Source organism: Dasypus novemcinctus, chromosome 5 (genome assembly GCF_030445035.2).
Source record: "Dasypus novemcinctus isolate mDasNov1 chromosome 5, mDasNov1.1.hap2, whole genome shotgun sequence".
Taxonomy (NCBI): Eukaryota; Metazoa; Chordata; class Mammalia; order Cingulata; family Dasypodidae; genus Dasypus; species Dasypus novemcinctus.
Genome location: NC_080677.1, coordinates 26,881,484 through 26,902,316, shown reverse-complemented (window position 1 = coordinate 26,902,316; position 20,833 = coordinate 26,881,484). Strand labels below are relative to the sequence as shown.

At 41.2% G+C, this 20,833-nt stretch overlaps 1 protein-coding gene and 1 pseudogene across 3 annotated transcripts in view; both read right to left on the bottom strand.

Moving 5' to 3' along the window:
* Positions 1-20,833, bottom strand: part of PDE1C (phosphodiesterase 1C) — a 749,644-nt gene that overhangs the window by 713,195 nt on the left and 15,616 nt on the right. The gene's annotated exons all lie outside the window — the stretch shown is intronic.
* Positions 1,640-1,769, bottom strand: LOC111765328 (small nucleolar RNA SNORA26; annotated as a pseudogene).

Sequence of the window (20,833 nt, the reverse complement as noted above, 5' to 3'; positions counted from 1 at the left end):
TAAAGTAGATTCTAGGAACACAGAGATGGTTCAACATTAGGAAATCTATCGATTATTCATATTTATTGATATAAGAAGAAAAAGTCTTACTGATTCTTCGAGGATGAAAGGACAGTTAACAACTTCAACCCCCATCCTTGATTTTTCAAAGCTAAAGAAAACAGGAATCTTTGAAGAATTCCTATTTTTAATATATATATATATATAAAACACACACACATATATGCTAACATGATAGATATATTCCTTAATAAAAATTATTTTCCATGTTTATCTATACACACACACACATATGTAAATACCGGAGGCATTCCAATAAATTCAGACATAGGAAGGCTCACTCTCACCATTGCTATTTAACCTTGTCCTGCAGATCATATGAATGTAATTATGAAAATAATTAGACAAGAAAAGGAAATGAGGCCAAAAAACTAGAAGTAATAACATAAAACTATTATTATATGATCATATATCTGGAAAGCTCAAGAAAATCAACCAAAACAAAAAACAAAAAAAACTATAGCCAAAAGAAAAATACAGTAAGATAGAGAAGTATGAAATTAATATAAAGTAATATTTTAAAACCAAACACTTTCTTTATAACAACTATTACTAGTTAAAAGATATAAGAGAAGGAAAAATCCCATTTCAAATCGCAATCATAACAAACACCTAGGAATAAATTTTAGAAGAAATATATTGCCTATTTGCTGAAAACTATAAATACTACTGATGCACACATGAAAAGACACTTGGACAGATGTCAACACATGTTCATAGAAAGGATGACTCAATGCCATCAAGATGTCAATTTTCTCCTAAGTTAATACGTAAATTTATCACAATACAAATAAAAATGTCAGCCAATTGAGTTTTATTTCTGTTTTATTTTTACCTGGACAAATTGATTCCAATATTCATATGGAAAATTGAACATGCAAGGATGGCCAGCTAAATGCTGAGGGAAGAAAAGCAATAAGGTAGGACCACCCTTATTAACTTTTTTCAGATATGCAGTTTACTCTATCATTTCAAATTGATTTGGCACATACTGGATTTTAATGAAAGAAACAAAGTTAAAAATGAAACCAGTAAAAGATCACTTGTAATGAGAACACCTCATTTTGCACTTTTTTTTTAAAGATTTATTTTATTTATTTCTCTCCCCTTCCCCCACCCCCCAGTTGTCTGTTCTCTGTGTCTATTTGCTGCATGTTCTTGTTTTTTGTCCGCTTCTGTTGTTGTCAGCGGCACGGGAATTTGTGTTTCTTTTTGTTGCGTCATCTTGTTGTGTCAGCTCTCCATGTGAGCGGCGCCATTCCTGGGCAGGCTACACTTTCTTTCACGCTGGGCGGCTCTCCTTATGGGGTGCGCTCCTTGCGCCTGGGGCTCGCCTACATGGGGACACCCTTGCGTGGCACAGCACTCCTTGTGCGCATCAGCACTGCACGTGGGCCAGCTCCACACGGGTCAAGGAAGCCCGGGGTTTGAACTGTGGACCTCCCATGTGGTAGACAGACGCCCTATCTACTGGGCCAAGTCTGCTTCCCTCATTTTGCACTTTAATTTAATTTAACTAAAAATAGCTTTGGTTTCATTTTTGTATATAATTATAATTTCCACATGAACTTTATCTTTCAGCTGTGACTCCAGACAGGATCCAAAATGAAGTTTTACAATCTCCTCTCTGGGTTTTATGGAGAATTAATTTACCCTTCTACATTTTTATATTAGCCACTTAAAGCACTGAATCAATCTTAAAAGGGCACAGGAAAGAGCAAACATGCACTTTTATTGGGAAAAAAGATATAATTGCTAATTTTTTTAAAACCACTAGCGGATTAGAGAAGGTATAACTAAAGGTATAAAGAATTGGACAAAATTTTTTTACAATCACATCAAAAGTTAAAAGGACTTGAACCAGAAAGTAGCAACGGAAATGGAAAGAGTATTAATTTGATATTGTTGAGGTAGGATCAACAGACTTTCATATTTGATTATACATGCAGGAAAAGGTAAAGTAAAACACATTTGTAGGAAGTAGATGTGGCTCAAATGACTGGGCTTCCGCCTACCACATGGGAGGTCCTGGGTTCAGTCACCAGTACCTCCTGAAGAAGGTGAGCTGGCATGGTGGGCAGGTGCAGCGAGCTGATGCAACAAGATGACACAACAAAAGAGATACAAAGAGGAAAGACAATGAGAGACACAACAAAGTGAGGGAGCTTAGGTGGCTCAGGTGATTGAGCTCCTGTCTTGCACATGGGAGGATCCAGGTTTGGTTCACGGTGACTTCTAAAGAGAAGCCAAGCAGATACAGAGAGCACTTGGCAAATGGACACAGAGAGCAGACAGCGACCTCAAAGAACAAGGTGGGCGGGGATGAGTAAATAAAATAAATCCCTTAAAAAAAAGCAAACACAATTGTAACATTTGGAATTGGGTCTTTTTTTTTTTCAAAGATTTATTTTATTTCTTTCTCTCCCCTTCCCCCCACCCCTCCCCCCAGTTGTCTGTTCTATTTGCTGCATGTTCTTGTTTTTGTCCAATTCTGTTGTGATCAGCAGCACGGGAATCTGTGTTTCTTTTTGTTGTGTCATCTTGTTGTGTCAGCTCTCCGTGTGGGTGGCGCCATTCCTAGGCAGGCTTCACTTTCTTTCACACTGGGTGGCTCTCCTTACAGGGCGCACTCCTTGCACGTGGGGCTCCCCTATGCGGGGACACCCCTGCATGGGCCAGCACTCCTTGCACGCATCAGCACTGCGCATGGGCCAGCTCCACACGGGTCAAGGAGGCCCGGGGTTTGAACTGCGGACCTCCCATGTGGTAGACGGATGCCCCATCCACTGGGCCAAGTCCACTTCCCTGGAATTGGGCCTTTGGAATAATGGTATTGGTTTTAATAGAAAGAGAAATGCAAATTTGGGGAAAGGAGGGAAAGATGATGAGCTCAACTTCTGGACGTGTTTATTGTATCTGAAAAGTTCGTGGCACATCCAAGCAGCAGACATCAAGAAACCGCATGAAAAATAAAAAATAAATAAATAAAACGTGTAAATATTGGAAAGAAAGAAACTGCAGGTCTGGAACGTTGGCTAGAGGTTGCAACTAAATCTTGAGTTTACTAAAAGCCTCAATAATTTAGAACTGCATGCTGCTGGTGCAGGACAGGTAGCCTGTGCTGCTCTTTCTCCCTTTGCTACCAGCCATCCATCATTTTCCTCCCTTCTTTACCCTATCCTGCCCTGCCCTCCGGAGGCATCACCTGGCTTCCATCACCCAGGCATCACCTGGGCCGAGCTGGAAGGAAACACTGACTATCTTTGATCTCATATATATCCCTATTTTTTTTTCCTTTGGAGGTCCCAGGGATTGAACCTCATACATGGGAAGCAGGTGCTCAACCACTGAGCTACACCCATTTCCCCAAAGAGAGTTGGGTGTTCCATTTGATTGTTTGGTTTGTTTTTAGGAGGCACCAGGGATTAAATTCAGAACCTTGTATATGGGAAGCAGGTGCTCAAGCACTTGAGCTACATCTGCTCCCCTGTATACTTGCATTTCAGCTTTAACCAAACAATCCACCTCAACATAGTGAGTTGAATATTATTCTCTAGTCAAGCAATTTCTTTACCAATTACATGGAAACTACAATATTAAAATAATGAAAGATAGCAATACAACACATTTCTGGAATGTGTTACTTCATGTTTTACTTCACCTTGTCCTGCATATGTGATCAAGTATGGAAGTCGGTTGGTCCTACCCCAGTGGGAGCACTGATGGAGATCAGAGCGGTTGAGGAGAGGGATCAGGAGCCCCTTCCCTGCTCCCTCCCTGCTTTTTATACCACTGTTCTGTCCTGCTGGGTAGTCCCTCCTCCAGGGCCCAGTTCTCATCGAACCGTGATGACAATTTCCTCCCACATTTTCCACCATTGCTAGACTCTGGATGCTTCAACGTCCCTTGTAGGTTCCCTTAACTTGGACCACACCCCATTAAAGGAGCCATCTGAGTGAACTGTTTCCTACCAGGACCCTGACTGACACATAAACCCATTCTAGAAATAGACTCAAACCTACACAGAAATTAGCACCTCAAATCAATGGAGTAAAGATGACCTTCTAATAAATCCTGTTGTGACAGATAACCATCCAGAAAAATATAAAGGTAAATCCTTACCTTGCACTGTACACCAGGAGAAACTCCAGATCAAATAAAATGAAAACAAAGGAAAATCATAAGGAGAATAGTAGTAGATAAACTGGAGTACAGTCATACGATGGAATACCACTGGGCAGTATAAAGGAATGAGTTATTGACGCACACAGCAACAGAGATGAATCTCAAAAGAACATGCTGAATAAAAGAAGGTTTACACAAAAGAATTCGTGCATGTGATTTATTCCATTGACAGGAAATTCTAGAAAAGGCAAAACCAATCTTTGACAGGAAAGAAATCAGGACAGTGATTGCCTCCAGGGGTAGGAGATTGACTGGGAAGGGCCACAAGGGAAATTTCTGGGGCGATGGTAATGTTCTGTATCTTGTTATGGGTTGTGCCTCACAAGTGCATTTCTCAAAACTCAGCAAATGTACCCTTAAGATTTTCATATTTTTTGTATATAAATTTTACATCATAACAAACAAAAAATGGTCAAACACCAAATTCTAGTTAATGGTACACAAGTGGATTTATTTTGGGGAGAGCGTACAGATGTCTGCAAGTTTGTTTTTTTTTTTTTGAGGTACCGAGGACCAGAGATTGAACCCAGGACCTCCATGTGGGAAGCAGGGACTCAACTGCTTGAGCCACATCTGCTCCTCTGCAAATTCATTTTAAGTGCCCCCAAATTAAGATGAACAAAGGGATGGATGTTTAGATAGATAATAGATTAGATAGATAGATGATAGATAGATAGATAGATAGATAGATAGATAGATAGATAGATAGATAGATAACAGTAATAGTGGAATCAGGTGGTGGGTATAAGAGTGTTTGCTATAAAAGTCAACTTTGTGGGGGAGTGGATGTGGCTCAAGCAGTTGGGTGTCCGCCTTCCACGTGGGAGGTCCCGGGTTCAGTTTCTGGTGCCTCCTAAAGAAGACGAGCAGAAACAGCGAGCAGACAGGGTGAGCAGGCAGGCAGACAGGAGGAAAAAAGGTCAGCTTTGCTGTATATTTGTATATTTGAAATTTTTCATAATAAATGTTAGAAAAACCAGAAGAAAACATTAGAGAATTCCTTTAAAACTTTGGATTAGATCAGAGAAGACCTTTATAATTACGACTCAGAATTCAGGGATGTTTATAACAGAATTGTTTACAACGGAGAAAACTGGAAGTAACATCCAAATTCATCAGTTCATCAACAGAGAGGTAAATTATGCTATGTACATTAAAAATAATGGTCTATAACTATATTGTTATAAAAATACCCATGAAATATTAAGCAAAAATCATAACATTACAAAATAGCATGTCATAAATGATGCTATTGATATAAAATATCTACATGTATGTGCATATACACCTAAAGTGATGCTCTGAAAGTTGATCACCAAAATGTTAAACGTAGCTGTCTATGGCTGGTGAGTTTGTTAGTACTTTATTCTTTGTCCTTCCCCATATCGTTTGACATTTTTGCCTCAAGTCCACTTTATTTTTGTAGAATAATAAAGTCATTTTCAACTCAAATTGAAACATTAAAAGTTGTTGATTTCCCCTACCAGATGCTTGCTATGGTCCCTTCTAGCTACAAAGTTCATTAATAATGTGAAAGCAAAGACATTTTCCCCAAAAATTAGCCCTCAGAAAAGAGACACTTACCTTACACTCAGATTCTCATCAAGTCTCTCCTTCCAGTGGATCAGAACTCAGACTTTATTTTTTAAAAAGGTGTGGGGGGGTGGGGCAGGGGGGAGACGGGATGAATCTGAGTGGTTTAAACTTAAACTTTAATCAATACTTGCCTTGGGATAAAATTTCCAGTGAGAGCATTTTTCACAGATCGGAAGTGCAGCAACACAAACAACTTAGTGAGAGTGGAAGGTGAAGATCTCTGAAAAACTGCCAGAGACCCCAAAAATGGCTTTAGCAAAGACACTTAGTGAAGACATTTAGATCTGAGTGGTAGAAATTGCATGTAAAAAGATCGAATAATGAAACGTAAGGGTGGAAAAATACATTCTAAATAAATGTATTTTATACAACTCAAGATTTTTAAAGCAGATGTAACAAAATTAAGAAAGTATATATTAAAAGCAGACATTTGATTTTTCATAGTTCCTTTCAAGTCTTCATATTCACGGTTTTTGAGGAAACTTCTCAAAGGGAAAAGCAGGGGAAGCGCCTTATACTGGGGGTCATTTCATTGTGGCACAGGTTTAGAAGTGGTACACAGTGCAGAGAGGAGTCTGGGGCCTCTGCTTACCTGACACCCTTACACCACCCTCCACCCTCTACACACACACACAGACACACACACACGCACACGCACACGCACACACACCCTCCCCACCAAATCCCAGGACTGATAATAACAAAACAGAAAGCTGGAGGCTGGAGAGGGGCCGGGGAACAAAGCTGCGGTTCCTTCCCTTCTCCCTGGGGGGCCCACAATTGGCGCGGCAGTGGAAAACATGACAGAGCGGAAAAAGCAAAAATCCGTGCTGACTGACTTGAGGCCCCGTGGCAGGTGAAAATCCCTGCAGAAGAACAGCGTTTTCCCTGAGTTGAGCAGCCACTGGTTCTTAGGGAAGGAACTGAGAATTCTGAAGGAGGGCCGAGAAAGGGAAGCCGGATTACTGAGCCGGGGCCATCCCACCCCCCATCCATCCCCCAGCAGCCCAGAGGGCCTCCCCGGTGGAGAAGGCAGGCTGTGCCGGACCCACGTGCCACCCCCTGCACGCCAGCTTGTGCCCGCCTCCTCCCGGGCAGCCTTCAGATATGCTGAGACCTGATGGGCTATGAGACACTGTGTGGTCAGGCCCCCCTGACATGCAGGCTGAGCTGGAAATAGGCCCCAGGGCCGAGCTGGAAGGCACTGCGTATCTTTGATCTAATATATACTCCTATTTCAACTTTAACCAAACAACCCAACTCAATGTAGTAATTTGAATATTTTTCTCAATTCAATCAACTTCTTTACTAATTACATTGAAACCACAATATTTAAAAAACAAAAGATAATGACACAATGCACTTCCGGAAACTGGTACAGCATCATAGTCTTCCTCACATGCTGTTTCTTCCTGCAGCACCGGCAAGTTGGCCAAGTTTGTTTTTTCTTTTACCAGCCTCAAACTACTGATGCCTCAGGCAGTTCAGGCCAGTACTTGAGACCTGAGTTCAAATCCCATCCTGGGCACTGGCTAGATGTGTAACCTCAGTTAACTCTCCAAGCTCGGTGTCCTCATCTATGAAAGGAAATGACAATGGCACTTATCTCAGAGTGTAATGCTAGTGCCTATGGAACCCCGTACATTGCAAGTGCACAATAAATGTTACCTTCCACTGTGCCTAAGCAATATGATATAATTTTTTATCCATACCTTTCCAGTCATTAAAAAACTGCTGATTGCTTTCAAACAGCATTGTTAAGTAACAAGATTCAGACCTGGAAAGATGGAGTAGCACATACTTTTCAATACTAATATTCATTTCTTCCTTCAGAATAAAAGTTTATTCTGGAGGGAACATATGCCCTAATATCACTAACATGTCCAGTTTTAGAGTGTTGAAGTCGATGGGATAATTCCATGGCCTCCCAAACAACAGAGGCTGAGAAAATTTTTTTTAAAAAACCATTTTCCAAATAGCCCTCCCATGCAATCTTCAGAACAACATGGAAATGTGGTATACCCAACTCTTGGAGCATTTAGGTTACAAATAAAACCCACTATGATATCAAGAAGGATAAATGAGTAGATTATGCATGTACTTATACAACAGTTTCTTTTTTCCCATTGTCTTCAGTTTTTTCTTTTTTTTTTAAGATTTATTTATTTATTTCCCTCCCCTTCCTCCCCCACCCCGGTTGTCTGTTCTCTGTGTCTATTTGATGCGTCTTCTTCTTTGGCCGCTTCTGTTGTTGTCAGTGGCACAGGAATCTGTGTTTCTTTTTGTTGCACCATCTTGTTGTGTCAGCTCTCTGTGTGTGCAGCACCATTCCTGGGCAAGCTGCACTTTCTTTCGCGCTGGGCGGCTCTCCTTACAGGGTGCACTCCTTGCACGTGGGGCTCCCCTACGCGAGGGACACCCCTGCGTGGCAGGGCACTCCTTGCGCGCATCAGCAATGCACGTGGGCCAGCTCCACACGTGTCAAGGAGGCCCTGGGTTTGAACCACGGACCTCTCATGTTGGTAGATGGACGCCCTAACCACTGGGCCAAGTCTGCCTCCTGTGTTCAGTTTTATTGAGGACTGTTACAAAGACCTGCTGTCAGAAAGGGAGCCCAGCACTCTGACTAGCTAGGGGGGAAAATGACAGCATGATGGAATCCTCCCAAAATCTGTAAGCTAGAAAGAGCTGGGAAGCAAAGCTTGCAGGAAAGAGCTGTTACTGAATTTGGACTCCTAATTTAATACATATGTGGCTAAAATTAAAAATTTTCTAGAATCCTCCAGAATACTTAGTAAGAAATAATTAAGGGGAAGCCAATGTGGCTCAAGCAACTGAGCTCCCACCACCACAGGGAGGACCCTGGATCAGTCCCTAGTGCTTCCTAAAGAAGACAGCAAGCTGACGCAACAGGCAGGTGAGTTGATGCAACAAGATGATGCAACAAGAGGCACAAGGGGGGAAAACATAATGAGACACAACAAAGCAGGGAACAGAGGTGGCTCAAGCAATTAGGTGCCTCCCTCCCACATCAGAGGTCACTGGTTTGGTTCCTGGTGCCTCCTAAAGAAACAAGGAAGACGAACAGACACAGCCAAGTGCGAACAACAAGAGGGTAGGGAGAAATAAATCCTTTTTTCTTTTTTAAAGAAATCATTAAGGAGGGCACTCAAAAAATCATAGCTATGCAGGGAGAAAGGGTCAGAAAGAGAGCAGAAGAGCAGCCTCTCCAAGAACCTCCTCTCTACTCAGGAAGGGCTCCTTCAGGGATTAACTTCAGCTCCCTCAGAAGAGCAAGCTCTTAGCAGAAATGGGGACAACCCATCAACTGCTCCTCCATCTAAAAAAACCCTGCAACTGGGCACCATTCTGGTTGTGTGTGAAGGGCATGGCAGGCATCAGTCATTCCTAGAAATTCTGCCAATGCAGCTGGAACTAAAGCATATTCCCAATCTTCCTAGCAGCAGCAGCTTAACCTTGAATTTCAGCTCCCTCTTTACGGAAAATAACAGTACTTAATAATTTGGTGTTTTTTTCCCTTTGCTGAGAAGGAAAAATCCAAGCCTTTGCTACTCACATAGATGCCAGAAAGCATGCTTCTTTCCCTCTAGGAGTTTACATTCTTCTGCAACAGCTGAAAGCCAGCCCAGCACAGGTTGGGTGAATGGGAATTTAGAAGTCAAAGTTCCAGATTCTAATACTGACTCCAGCACTTATCAGCTTTGTACCCTTGGCCAGACCTGTCAATACTCAGAACCTGTTTCTTCAGTGGAGTAGCAACAGTGCCTGTGTTGGCAGCCTCAAAGCTTTGTTGTGAGTTCCAAGTAAGGTTTTAATTGTTCAAATAATGTGAAAACTATTGTTTTGGTTTGCCAAAGTGTTGCCAATACAAAGTGCCAGAAATGGGATGCTTTTACAAAGAGGATCTATTTGGGGTAAAAGCTTATAGTTCTAAGGCCATAAAAAGTCCAGACTGAGGCATCATCAGAGATGCTTCCTCATCAAAGTCAGCTACTGTTGATCCCAGCAAGTAGCCACGCGGTAAAGCAAGATGGCCACTGACCTCTGCCAAGGTTTCAGCCTCCCCCTCCAGGCTCTCCCTTTCCTCTTGGGCTGCTCAATGGGTCCAGCCCCTTTGGGCTTCATGCTTAAGCTATCCTGTAGTCTTCTCTCTTGATAGCAGTATCAAACATGGTGACTTACTTTTTCTGGGTCTGTCTGAGAGCGTATCTCTCTGTATTTGTTAAATACAGAGTATTTGTCAGACCCAGCAAGGAGGTGGAGACTCAACCTGAGTCCCACCTCACTGACATAGTCCAACCAAATTCCTGAAGGGATTTATCAAGTAATCTAATCAAAGTTCCCTCAGCTGAATTTAATGCAATCAAAGGGTATCACCTCCAGAGGAAAAGATTCATTTACAAACACAGTATTTCTCTTTTGGGGACTCATAAAATACTTTCAAACTGCCACAACTATAAAAATCCAAAATATTTTTCCAAGATGTCATTTTGATTTAAAATTTTGACAAGCTGGGGAGTGAATGTAGCTCAGTGGTTGAGTGCCTTCTTCACATATACAAGGTCCCAGATTCAATCCCCAGCACCTCCTTTAAAAATAAAAAGATATTAAGATATTTTTATTTCTTTTACTCGGGTTTAGTTGTTTTTAGGCAGAGGAGACTCTGAGAAGGTCAAATATGAATAGAGCCCACATCAGTTTCCAGTGCTATTCATGCATTAGCTCAATTGATGTTGCCCCCGTGAGTCAGTTTTCCTGGTCTCAGTAGGTTCCATGAAAATCAAATCAACGTCAGATAGATACATACTGTTTCAAAGCCCTTGGACATCCATGATCTCACTTGATCCCAGTTACATCTCCTACTAGTCCTGAGCCAGCCACTGAGCCCTCAAAATATGCTGTGAACGCCACAGGGAGTGACTTTCAACCTTTTAGAGTATTAGATTCTCCTTGGGGGAGTGGGTACAAATGCAGATTTCTGGGCCTCGCTGTCACAGATTTGATTCAGTAGGTCTAGAGGGGGGCCTGGGAAAATACATTTTAAAAAGAACCCCAAGTAATTCTGAGGAAAGGGGTTTCCAATTGCACTTTGAAAAATACTACTGTAGTTTGCCCTCATGCACAACTGAGCAGAGTCAGAGAGACAGATAAAGCAGATACAACCCCCAGATATTGGTTCCTTTGAGGGCTAAAGAGACCCATGGGAGTTATGGTCATGGCCGATGGGGTTAACTACCAGGGCAGATGGCCCCTCTTTGGAAATGGTGTTTATGTGTGATGAATCTGGACTCAGATGGGATCTCCCTTCATAAGACTTTCATGCTAATGTGCTGGAGGTGCAGTTAATGTTGGGGTTTAAGATATATTTAGGGGATTTGAATCTCTGGACTGACAATGTGATAGCCAGATCCTGAGCCTCAACAGACTCCAGCACCTACAATCTGATTTATTGGACTTACCACACTCAGCTAAGATGGAGGTGAAGAAGGACAACCACCACACCATGGAGCCTAGAGTGATTACGACTGAAAATGGGAGGATTGCATCCAGCATCCAGGTGGAATCTGAGCCTCCTCTTGACATAAAGGTGCAATGGACACAACCAATCCAGTGTCCACATAGAAGAGGTGGCATTGGATTGGGAAAAGTGGACATAATGGACAAAGGGTATGGGGAAAGGCAGGAAGAGATGAGAGGTGGAGGCGTCATCGGGACATGGAGCTGCCCTGGATGGTGCTTCAGAGGTAATCACCGGACATTGTAAATCCTCACAGGGCCTACATGATGGAATAGAGGAGAGTATGGGCCATGATGTGAACCAATGTATATGAGGTGCAGAGGTGCCCAAAGATGTACTTACCAAATCCAATGGATGTGTCATGATGATGGGAACGAGTGTTGTTGGGGGGGGGGGGGGAGAGGGGGGGGTGGGGGGGTGGGGTTGAATGGGACCTCACATATATATTTTTAATGTAATATTATTACAAAGTCAATAAAAAATAAAAAAAATTATAAAAAAAAAAAAAAAAGAAAAATACTACTGTAGTGCATGCCATACAATTGTTTAACTAGAGTCCAAATTGCACTTGGGTTTATCCTTTCTCCCTACTCCACGTTAATGACCCATCCCTAGGGGGCAGATTAAAATAAGCATGCACATGTGCATAGGGACACAAACACACACATATACACACTCATACACCTCTGTCTGTGTGGCACATTTTGAGTAAATTATAGACGGTATAACACCAGAGAGAGCATAACTGTGGGGGGTCTGTGTCAGGACCCCAGGAGCAGGAGATCTAGGACTTTGGCACCCCACTGCCTGGGAACTGCATTGTAGTTTGTTGTTTTGTTTGTTAAGTTTGGCTGGATTGGGTTGGTTTTTGGGTGTTTTTTTTTGTTTTTGTTTTTGTTTTGGTGGGTTTTTTTGCTTCCCCTTGACTTTGGTTTCTCACTCTGATCCCTTTCCCTTTCTTTTCCTTACCATCCTCACTCAATTTGTTGTTTTATTTCCACTGACGTATCATCACAGTGTTGTGGAAAGGGAACTGGACTAGAAATCAAAAGACCTGTATCCTAGCTCCCCCTATCCACTATAGGTAGGAGTTCAGGAAAAACTACCTACATCTCTGGTCATTGATTTATCTGTAAAGGTAACCAATATGTACTAAATGACTACCTTGTCCCAAGGCCTGAACTTAAGTGTCCTGCATAAATTATTTTGATAAGGTCAGGACCATTTTGTTTTCCAGATAAGCAGTCAGGAACTGTCAGGGCCAACAGTTGCGATTCCAGAGCCTCCTTCCCTGGCACCAGGCTGCCTGGAAGAATTAATAATGGGCCACCTGTTAAGTCTAACCAACTGCAAGTGATCTAAGACAAAGCATGTCATCAATAATAAATGAAGTATTAGATGGGAACAAGGTCATCTGGCCCATTACTTCAAAAAACCATCTTGAAGATCAAATGATAAAGAGACTCTATAGGCACTTTCTAAGCTGTAAAGTGGTGTACAGATGTGAAGTTTCCCCCCCCTAAGTCTTCTACCCAACAGGAGAAAATATGCCACTCAGAGCAAATACATTTAGCTCTCGGCAAAGGAGTTTACTATATTCATACCTGAGTTGAAATGGACTTTGAAAGCAATGATTCTATGAGCTGCCAGGAAAAAGAATCAAAAGAAAGTATAAAGACTTTTCAGCCTTGATAAGTCACTGGACTCTGGCATGCCTGCATAAGGGGAAAGGGTGGGGTATAGTAGTTCAATAGTTCCTGGAGGTGAAGCCACATCCCCAGAGGGCCACACTCACCAATCACTCACCTGTTCTCGTTTTATTCCCTTCACTAACCTAAGCTCTTAGAAGGCTGCTTATGTCAACTTAGAACACGTTATGAGACACTATGAATATTGAAGACTACACATTCACTACTTCATCCATCCTCCTACTGACCTTAAAAATGATGAGTTTTATTTTCACATTTATCAGTCTTTTCCATTCAACTAAAAATTATTTTTTAAAAATCCCAAATGAAAGTCGTAAGTGGTAATCAACCAAAATTATCTTGACATGTTAGAAATTAGCAAGAAAGAGTGGTTGCTAAGGGGATAGGAAGGTAAAGGAAAGAGATCCAGTAAACAAAAGCTACCTTGGATCAAAAATCACCCTCTCTACAACTGCCAAAATCTCAAATCAGAGTCCTGGGAAAATAATGAGAGTAGGCAGGCAGAGCACAGCTTTCTCACAAAGACAATGGAGAAAGGGCCAAAAGCTGTCTGACGGAATGCTTTGAGGGTCAGCAGACCAGGACAGTGCCGCAAATCTCCCAGGAAGGTGAGAAACAGAGAGACAAAGAACCTGAAATTGCAAACATGAGTTACCAAACCCCCATGGCAGCCAGGAAGGGATCTCATCTCCCACCCTCAAGACATTAAGCTAGGATAAAACCCCTGGCTCATATGTTAATTATAGGGAGGTATGGAAAAAATATACCAAATACATGTTATAGACCATAATTAGTGGTAATAATCTGATGATATTATCTCATAATCTGTAACAAATATTTTACAACAATGTAGTGTGTTGATGGAAGGGTCTTGTATGGGAATTTCACACATGTGCGTGATTGTTTTATAACTTCCCTAATAAAAATAACCTAAAAAAAATAAAAACCTGGCTTACAGCAGCTGACTGAGAGGGGAACAGGCATCTTCTTCACTGTCAACTGTTATAAGGGATGAGGGAGGGTGAGTCAGAGGGCTTCTCCTCATTCAATTTGGCCAGTAGAGCCAGCTTTGAGTCTCAGCTTTCATAATAGACCATAAACACTGGAAAGCAAAGGTAAAGGAAACACCTCCATGGAAAGATTCATAGACAATTGTCATCTGCTGGCCATTCATGGAATTGCACAGGGAAAAACTGTTTAATGGTCTTTCCTAAGCTGACTGAGAAAAAATCTGCACCCCAATAGGGAGTCCCTGAACCAATTTTGATAAACTAAGCGGGGCAATTTTTAAGACTTAGAATAAGTTGAACCAAAAATCAAAGAAGATCTGTGGGAAAGAAAAAAAAAGCAGAAACACTAGGCAAGAGGGAGAAATTGACTATCAGAGTAAATTCAAATTCACCAACAAATTCAGATGCCTATATATCAGCAAAAACTTGCAAACCACACTAGGAAACAGGAAAAGATGGCTCAGCCAAAGGAATAAACTAAATATCCAAAAGAGATACAGGATTTAAGACAACTTATCAATGATAATCATGCAAATCTCCTAAGTCAATTCAAAGAATTGAAAGAAAGTACGACTAAAATGATAAAGGATATTAAAAAGACACTTGGAGAGCATAAAGAAAAATTGAAAGCCTGCAAAGAAAAGTAACAGAGCTTATGGGAAAGAAAGACAAAATGGATGAGATTTAAAATACATTAGAGGGCGGCGGACTTGGCCCAGTGGTTAGGGTGTCCATCTACCACATGGGAGGTCCACGGTTCAAACCCTGGGCCTCCTTGACCCATGTGGAGCTGGCCCATGCGCAGTGCTGATGTGCGCAAGGAGTGCCGTGCCACGCAGGGGTGTCCCCCATGTAGGGGAGCCCCACGCATAAGGAGTGTGCCCCATAAGGAGAGCCGCCCAGTGCAAAACAAAGTGCAGCCTACCCAGGAATGGTGTCGCTCACACAGAGAGCTGACACAACAAGATGACGCAACAAAAAGAAACACAAATTCCCGTGCTGCTGACAACAACAGAAGCGGCCAAAGAAGACGACGCAGCAAATAGACACAGAGAACAGACAACCGGGGTGGGGGAGGAAGGGGAGAGAAATAAATAAAAATATAAATAAATCTTTAAAAAATAAAATAAAATGCATTAGAGGGGAGTAGATGTGGTTCCAGCAGATGATCACCTGCTTCCCACATGGGAGGTCCCAGGTTCAGTTCCCAGTGCCTCCTAAAAGCAAATGAACAAACTAAAAGTAAACAAACAAACAAAAAATAACTCAGGGGAGCTGATGTGGCTCAGCGGTTGAGCTCTGGCTTCCCACATACTAGGTCCCAGGTTCAGTCCCCAGCCTGAGTACCTCAAAATAGTAGTAATACATTAGAGGGAGTGGATGTAGCTTGTGTGTGGTTGAGTTCCTCTTCCCATGTATGAGGTCCTGGGTTCAATCCTCAGTACCTCCTTTAAAAAAAATACATTAGAGGCACATAAGAGCAGATTTGAATCGCTCGAAGTTAAAATTAGTGATTTCAAAGACAGAACATCTGAACTAGAAAAAATAGGAGAACAGAAAGAGAAAAGAACAGAAAAAAGTGGAACAAGATCTCAAGGAGTTGAATGACAACAGGAAATGCACAAATGTATGCGTTACCAGTATCTCAGGAGAAGAGGATGGAAAAGGGGCAGAAAGAATATTTGAGGAAATAATGATTGAAAACTTCCCAAGCCTTATGAAAGGTATAAATGTCAATGCAAGAAGGATTGCAATAAATCTGAATAAACCTACACCAAGACACCTACTATTCAGAATGACAAATAATAGAGATAAAGAGAGGATTCTGAAAGCAGCAAGAGAAAAGCAGTGCATCACATACAAGGAAACTTCAATAAGTTTAAATGCCATTTTCCTATCAGAAACCAGAGGTGAGAAGAAAGTAGTATGATGTATTAAAGGTACCAAAAGAGTAAAATGGCCAGCCAAGCATTCTGTATCTGACAAAACTGTCCTTCAAAAATGAGAGTGATGTGTGGTGAGCTGGTCCATGTGCAGTGCTGATGCGTGCAAGGAGTGCCATGCCATGCAGGGGTGTCCCCCACATAGGGAAGCCCCATACGCAGGAGTGCACCCCTTAAGGAGAGCCACCCAATGCAAAAAAAACACAGCCTGCCCAGGAGGGGGGCCGCACACACAGAGAGCTGATGCAACAACAAAAAAAAAGACACAGATTCCGGGTGCTGCTGACAAGCATACAAGTGGATGCAGAAGAACACACAGAGAATAGACACAGAGAGCAGACAACTGGGGTGGAGAAGGGGAGAGAAATAAATAAAAAATAAATCTTAAAAAAAAAATGAGGGTGAGTTCAAAGTCTTCACAGGCAAACAAAACCTGAGAGAGTATATTACTAAAAGACCAGAATTACAAGATTTACTAAAGGAAATGCTGCAACCTGAAAGGAAAAATTAAGGGCAAGAGACTTGAGAGTGTAGAAATGAAGATTATTAAAAAGGGTAAATTAAAGAGTAAAAAGCCAGAAAATAGTAAGATGGGGAAATGCAAAGCCAAAGGACAAAATGTATGGAGTAAGTAATTCCTTTAGAGTAATAAGATTGAATGTTGGGAAGCAGATGTGGCTCAACTGATAGAGCATCCACCTATGATATGAGGGTTCAGGATTCGATCCTCAGGGCCTCCTGACCCATGTGGTAAACTGACCCACGTGCAGTACTGCTGTGTGCAAGGAGTACTGTGCCATGCAGTGGTGCCCCCGCGTAGGGGTACCCCACGCACAAGGAGTGCACCCCACAAGGAAAGCCGCCCCACGTGAGAAAAGTGCAGCCCGCCCAGGAGTGGGCTGCACACATGGAGAGTTGACGCAGCAAGATGACACAACAAAAAAGAGGTACAGTTTCCCAGTGCCACCTGACAATGCAAGTGCACACAGAAGAACATGCAGTGAATGGACACAGAGAGCAGACAAAGGGGGGGGAGGTGAGAGACATAAATAAAATAAATCTTTAAAAAAAAAAATTGAATGTTAATGGCTTGAACTCCCCAATGAAAATACATAGAGTGATAGAATAGATAAAAAAATATGAGCCATTTATATGGTGTCTACAAGAGACTCACCTCAGATGTAAAAACACAACCAGGTTCAAAGTGAAAAGATGGAAAAAGATATTCCATGCAAATAGTAACTAAGAAAGAGCTGGAGTAGCAATACTGATATTGGACAAAATAGATTTTAAATACAAAACTGCTATAAGAGATGAAGATGGTCATTATATATTAATAAAAGGGACAATTCACCAAGAAACAATAATTATAATAAATATTTATGTACCTAACCTGTGTGTCCCAAGATACATAAGGTATGCCCTGACAAAACTGAAGGGAGAAATAACTGTCTCTACAATAATATTTAGAGACTTTAACACAACTGTCTCAGTATTGGATAGAACATAAAGACAGTATAAATAAAGAAACAGAGATTTGAATAATATGATAAATGAACTAGGCCTAATAGACATTTATAAAGCATTGCACCTCAAAACAGCAGGAAATAAATTCCTTTCAAGCACTCATGGGTCATTTTCCAGGGTAGACCATATGTTAGGTCACAAGAGAGGTCTCAATAAACTTAAAAAGATTGAAATTATACAAGACACTTTCTCTGATCATAATGGAATGAAACTGGAAATCAATAATGGACAGAAAAAGGGAATATTCATAAACATATGGAGATTAAATGTAAATATTCAGTGGGTCAAAAGAGAAATTGCAAGAGAAATCCATAAACATCTTGAGACAAATGAAAATGAGAACAAAATATCAAAATCTATGCAGGGTGTGAATGTAGCTCAAGTGGTTGAGTGCCTGCTTCCCACATATGAGGTCTGGTATTCAACCCCCAGGACTTAAAAAAAAAAATAACCCTACAGGACATGTGACACCACAAAGGCAGTACTGGGAGGGAAATGTATAGCGACCAATGCTTACATTAAGAGAGAAAAAAGTGGGGAATGGAAGTAGCTCAAGTGGTTCAACACCTGCTTCCCATGTATGAGGTCCTAGATTCAATCTCCAGTACCTTCAAAAAGAGAGAGAGAGAGAGAAAAAAAGAGAGAGAGATAAAATTGAAGAAACTAGAAAGAGAACAGTAAACTAATCCCAAACCAAGCCAAAGGGAAAAAAAAAATAGTAAAGATCAGAGCAGAAATAAATGAAATTGAGAACAAAAGACGATAGATAGAATCAATAAAACCAAGAGTTGGTTCCTTGAGAAGTTCAACAAAATCAACAAACCCTAAGCTAAACTGACAAAGAAAAAAAGAGAGAAGATGAAAATTTTTAAAATCAGAAATGAGAGGACTTTGCCCAATGGATAGGGCGTCTGCCTACCACAGGGGAGGTCTGTGGTTCAAACCCCGGCCTCCTTGACCTGTGTGGAGATGGCCCATGCACAGTGCTGATATGCGCAAGGAGTGCCCTGCCACGCAGGGGTGTCCCCCGCGTAGGGGAGCCCCACATGCAAGGAGTGTGCCATGTAAGGAGAGCCGCACAGCAGGAAAGAAAGTGCAGCCTGCCCAGGAATGGTGCTGCACACATGGAGAGCTGACAACAAGATGAAGCAACAAAAAGAAACACAGATTCCTGGTGCTGCTGATAAGGATAGAAGTGGTCATAGAAGAACACACAGCAAATGGACACAGAGAGCAGACAACTGGGCGGAGGGGATGGGGAGAAAATAAATAAAAAATAAATCTTTTAAAAAAAATGAGAGAGGGACATTACCACTGACACTGCAGAAATAAGATCATAAGAAGATACTATGAACAACTGTACACCAACAAACTAGACAATGTAGATGAGATGGACAGATTTCTAGAAACACATGAAAACCTACATTGACCCCAGAGAAATAGAAGAGTTCAACAAACCAATCACAAGTGAAGAGATTGAAACAGTCATCAAAAACTCCCAAAGATGAATGGTCCAGGAGCAGATGGCTTCCAGGTGAATTCTACTGATCATTCAGAGAAGATCCAATACCAGTCTTTCTCAAGCTCCTCCAAAAAAACAAACAGGAAGGAATACTACCAAACTCATTCTATGAAGCCAATACCACCCTAATACCAAAGCCAGATAAATATATTACTAAAAAAGAAAACTGTAGACCAATATCTCTAATGAATATAGATGCAAAAATTCTCAACAAAACATTTGCGAACCAATTCCAAAAGCACATTAAAAGAATTACACACTTCCGGGAAGATGGCAGACTAGAAAGACAAGGGACTCTCTTCACTCCCAGAAAAATAGCTAGAGGACAGGCAGAAATGGCCTGGAAAAAGATCTTCCAGGTTTTAGGACACAAGGGGAAGGCTGTCATGGGAGTTCCAGAAAGAGAAGAGAAGGGAAAAGGGGCAGAAAGAGTACTTGATGAAATAATAGCTGAAAATTGCTCAACTCTCACAAAGAAATGAATTTACATATCCAAGAAGCACAGCATACCCCAATCCGAACATATGTGAATAGACCTACTTCAAAACACATACTACTCAGAATGTTAAACATCAGGGATAAAGAGAAAATTCTGAGAGCAGAAAGGAAGAAGCAGACCATCACATACAAGGGACAACCAGTAAGACTTAAGGTGAATTTCTCAACTCTCTTCTTATTGCCTCTGCTGTGTCTAATGAGCTGTCTCAATTCCTCTGTGTTCCTCCCCTGTGTATTTACTTCTGTGTTCTCCTTCTCCATGCATTTACTTCCCAGGGTTCCAGCATCAAAAACTAAAAAATTCTCTCCCCTGCACTATCATTTTCTCTGTGAGTCCCCATCTCCATCCTACTGACATGGTCAAATCAAAGCCCTAATCATAATTTAACCAAGTAAAAGTGAAACCTCTGAATTTAATGCAATCTAATATGCCCAGAGGAACAGACCAATTTACAAACACAATCCAATATCTACTTTTGGAATCCACAAACAACACCAAACTGCTACAGAATGAAAGTTTTCCCAGTGGGATCGGAACAAGACAAGGATGCCCACTATCATCACTGTTTTTCAATATTGTATAAGAAGTTCTAGGTAGAACAATCAGGCCAGATAAAGAAATAAATGGCACTGAAATAGGAAAGGAAAAAGGAAATCTTTTACTATTCACTGATTATATGATACTATATCTAGAAAATCATGAAAAAGCCACAACAAAGTTATTGGAAATTTACTGGAATAAATAGACAAGTTCAGCAAAGTGGCGGGTTACAAAATTAATACAAAATCATCTGTAACATTTCTATACACTAATGATGTGCAATCTGAGGAGGAGATCAGAAAATAATTCCATTTATAATAGCGACTAAAGGAATCAAATATTTAGGAAAAAAACTTAACCAAGGACATAAAGAACCTCTATTCAGAAAACTACAAAACACTGGTAAAAGAAACCAAAGAACACTTAAATAAATGGAAGGACATTCCATGTTCATGGAATGGAAGACTAAATACCCACACTGCTTTACAGATGCAATGCAATCGCAATAATAATCCCAACAGTAATTTTTGCAGAAATGAAAAAGCCAATTATCAAATTTATTTGGAAGGGTAAAGGGCTCCAAATAGCCAAAATAATGTCTTTTTAAAAAAATAAAGAATTTGGAGGACTCTCACTTCCTGACTTTATAGCATACTACTTAGTTACAGTGGTAATAAAACAGCATGGTACTGGCATAAAGACA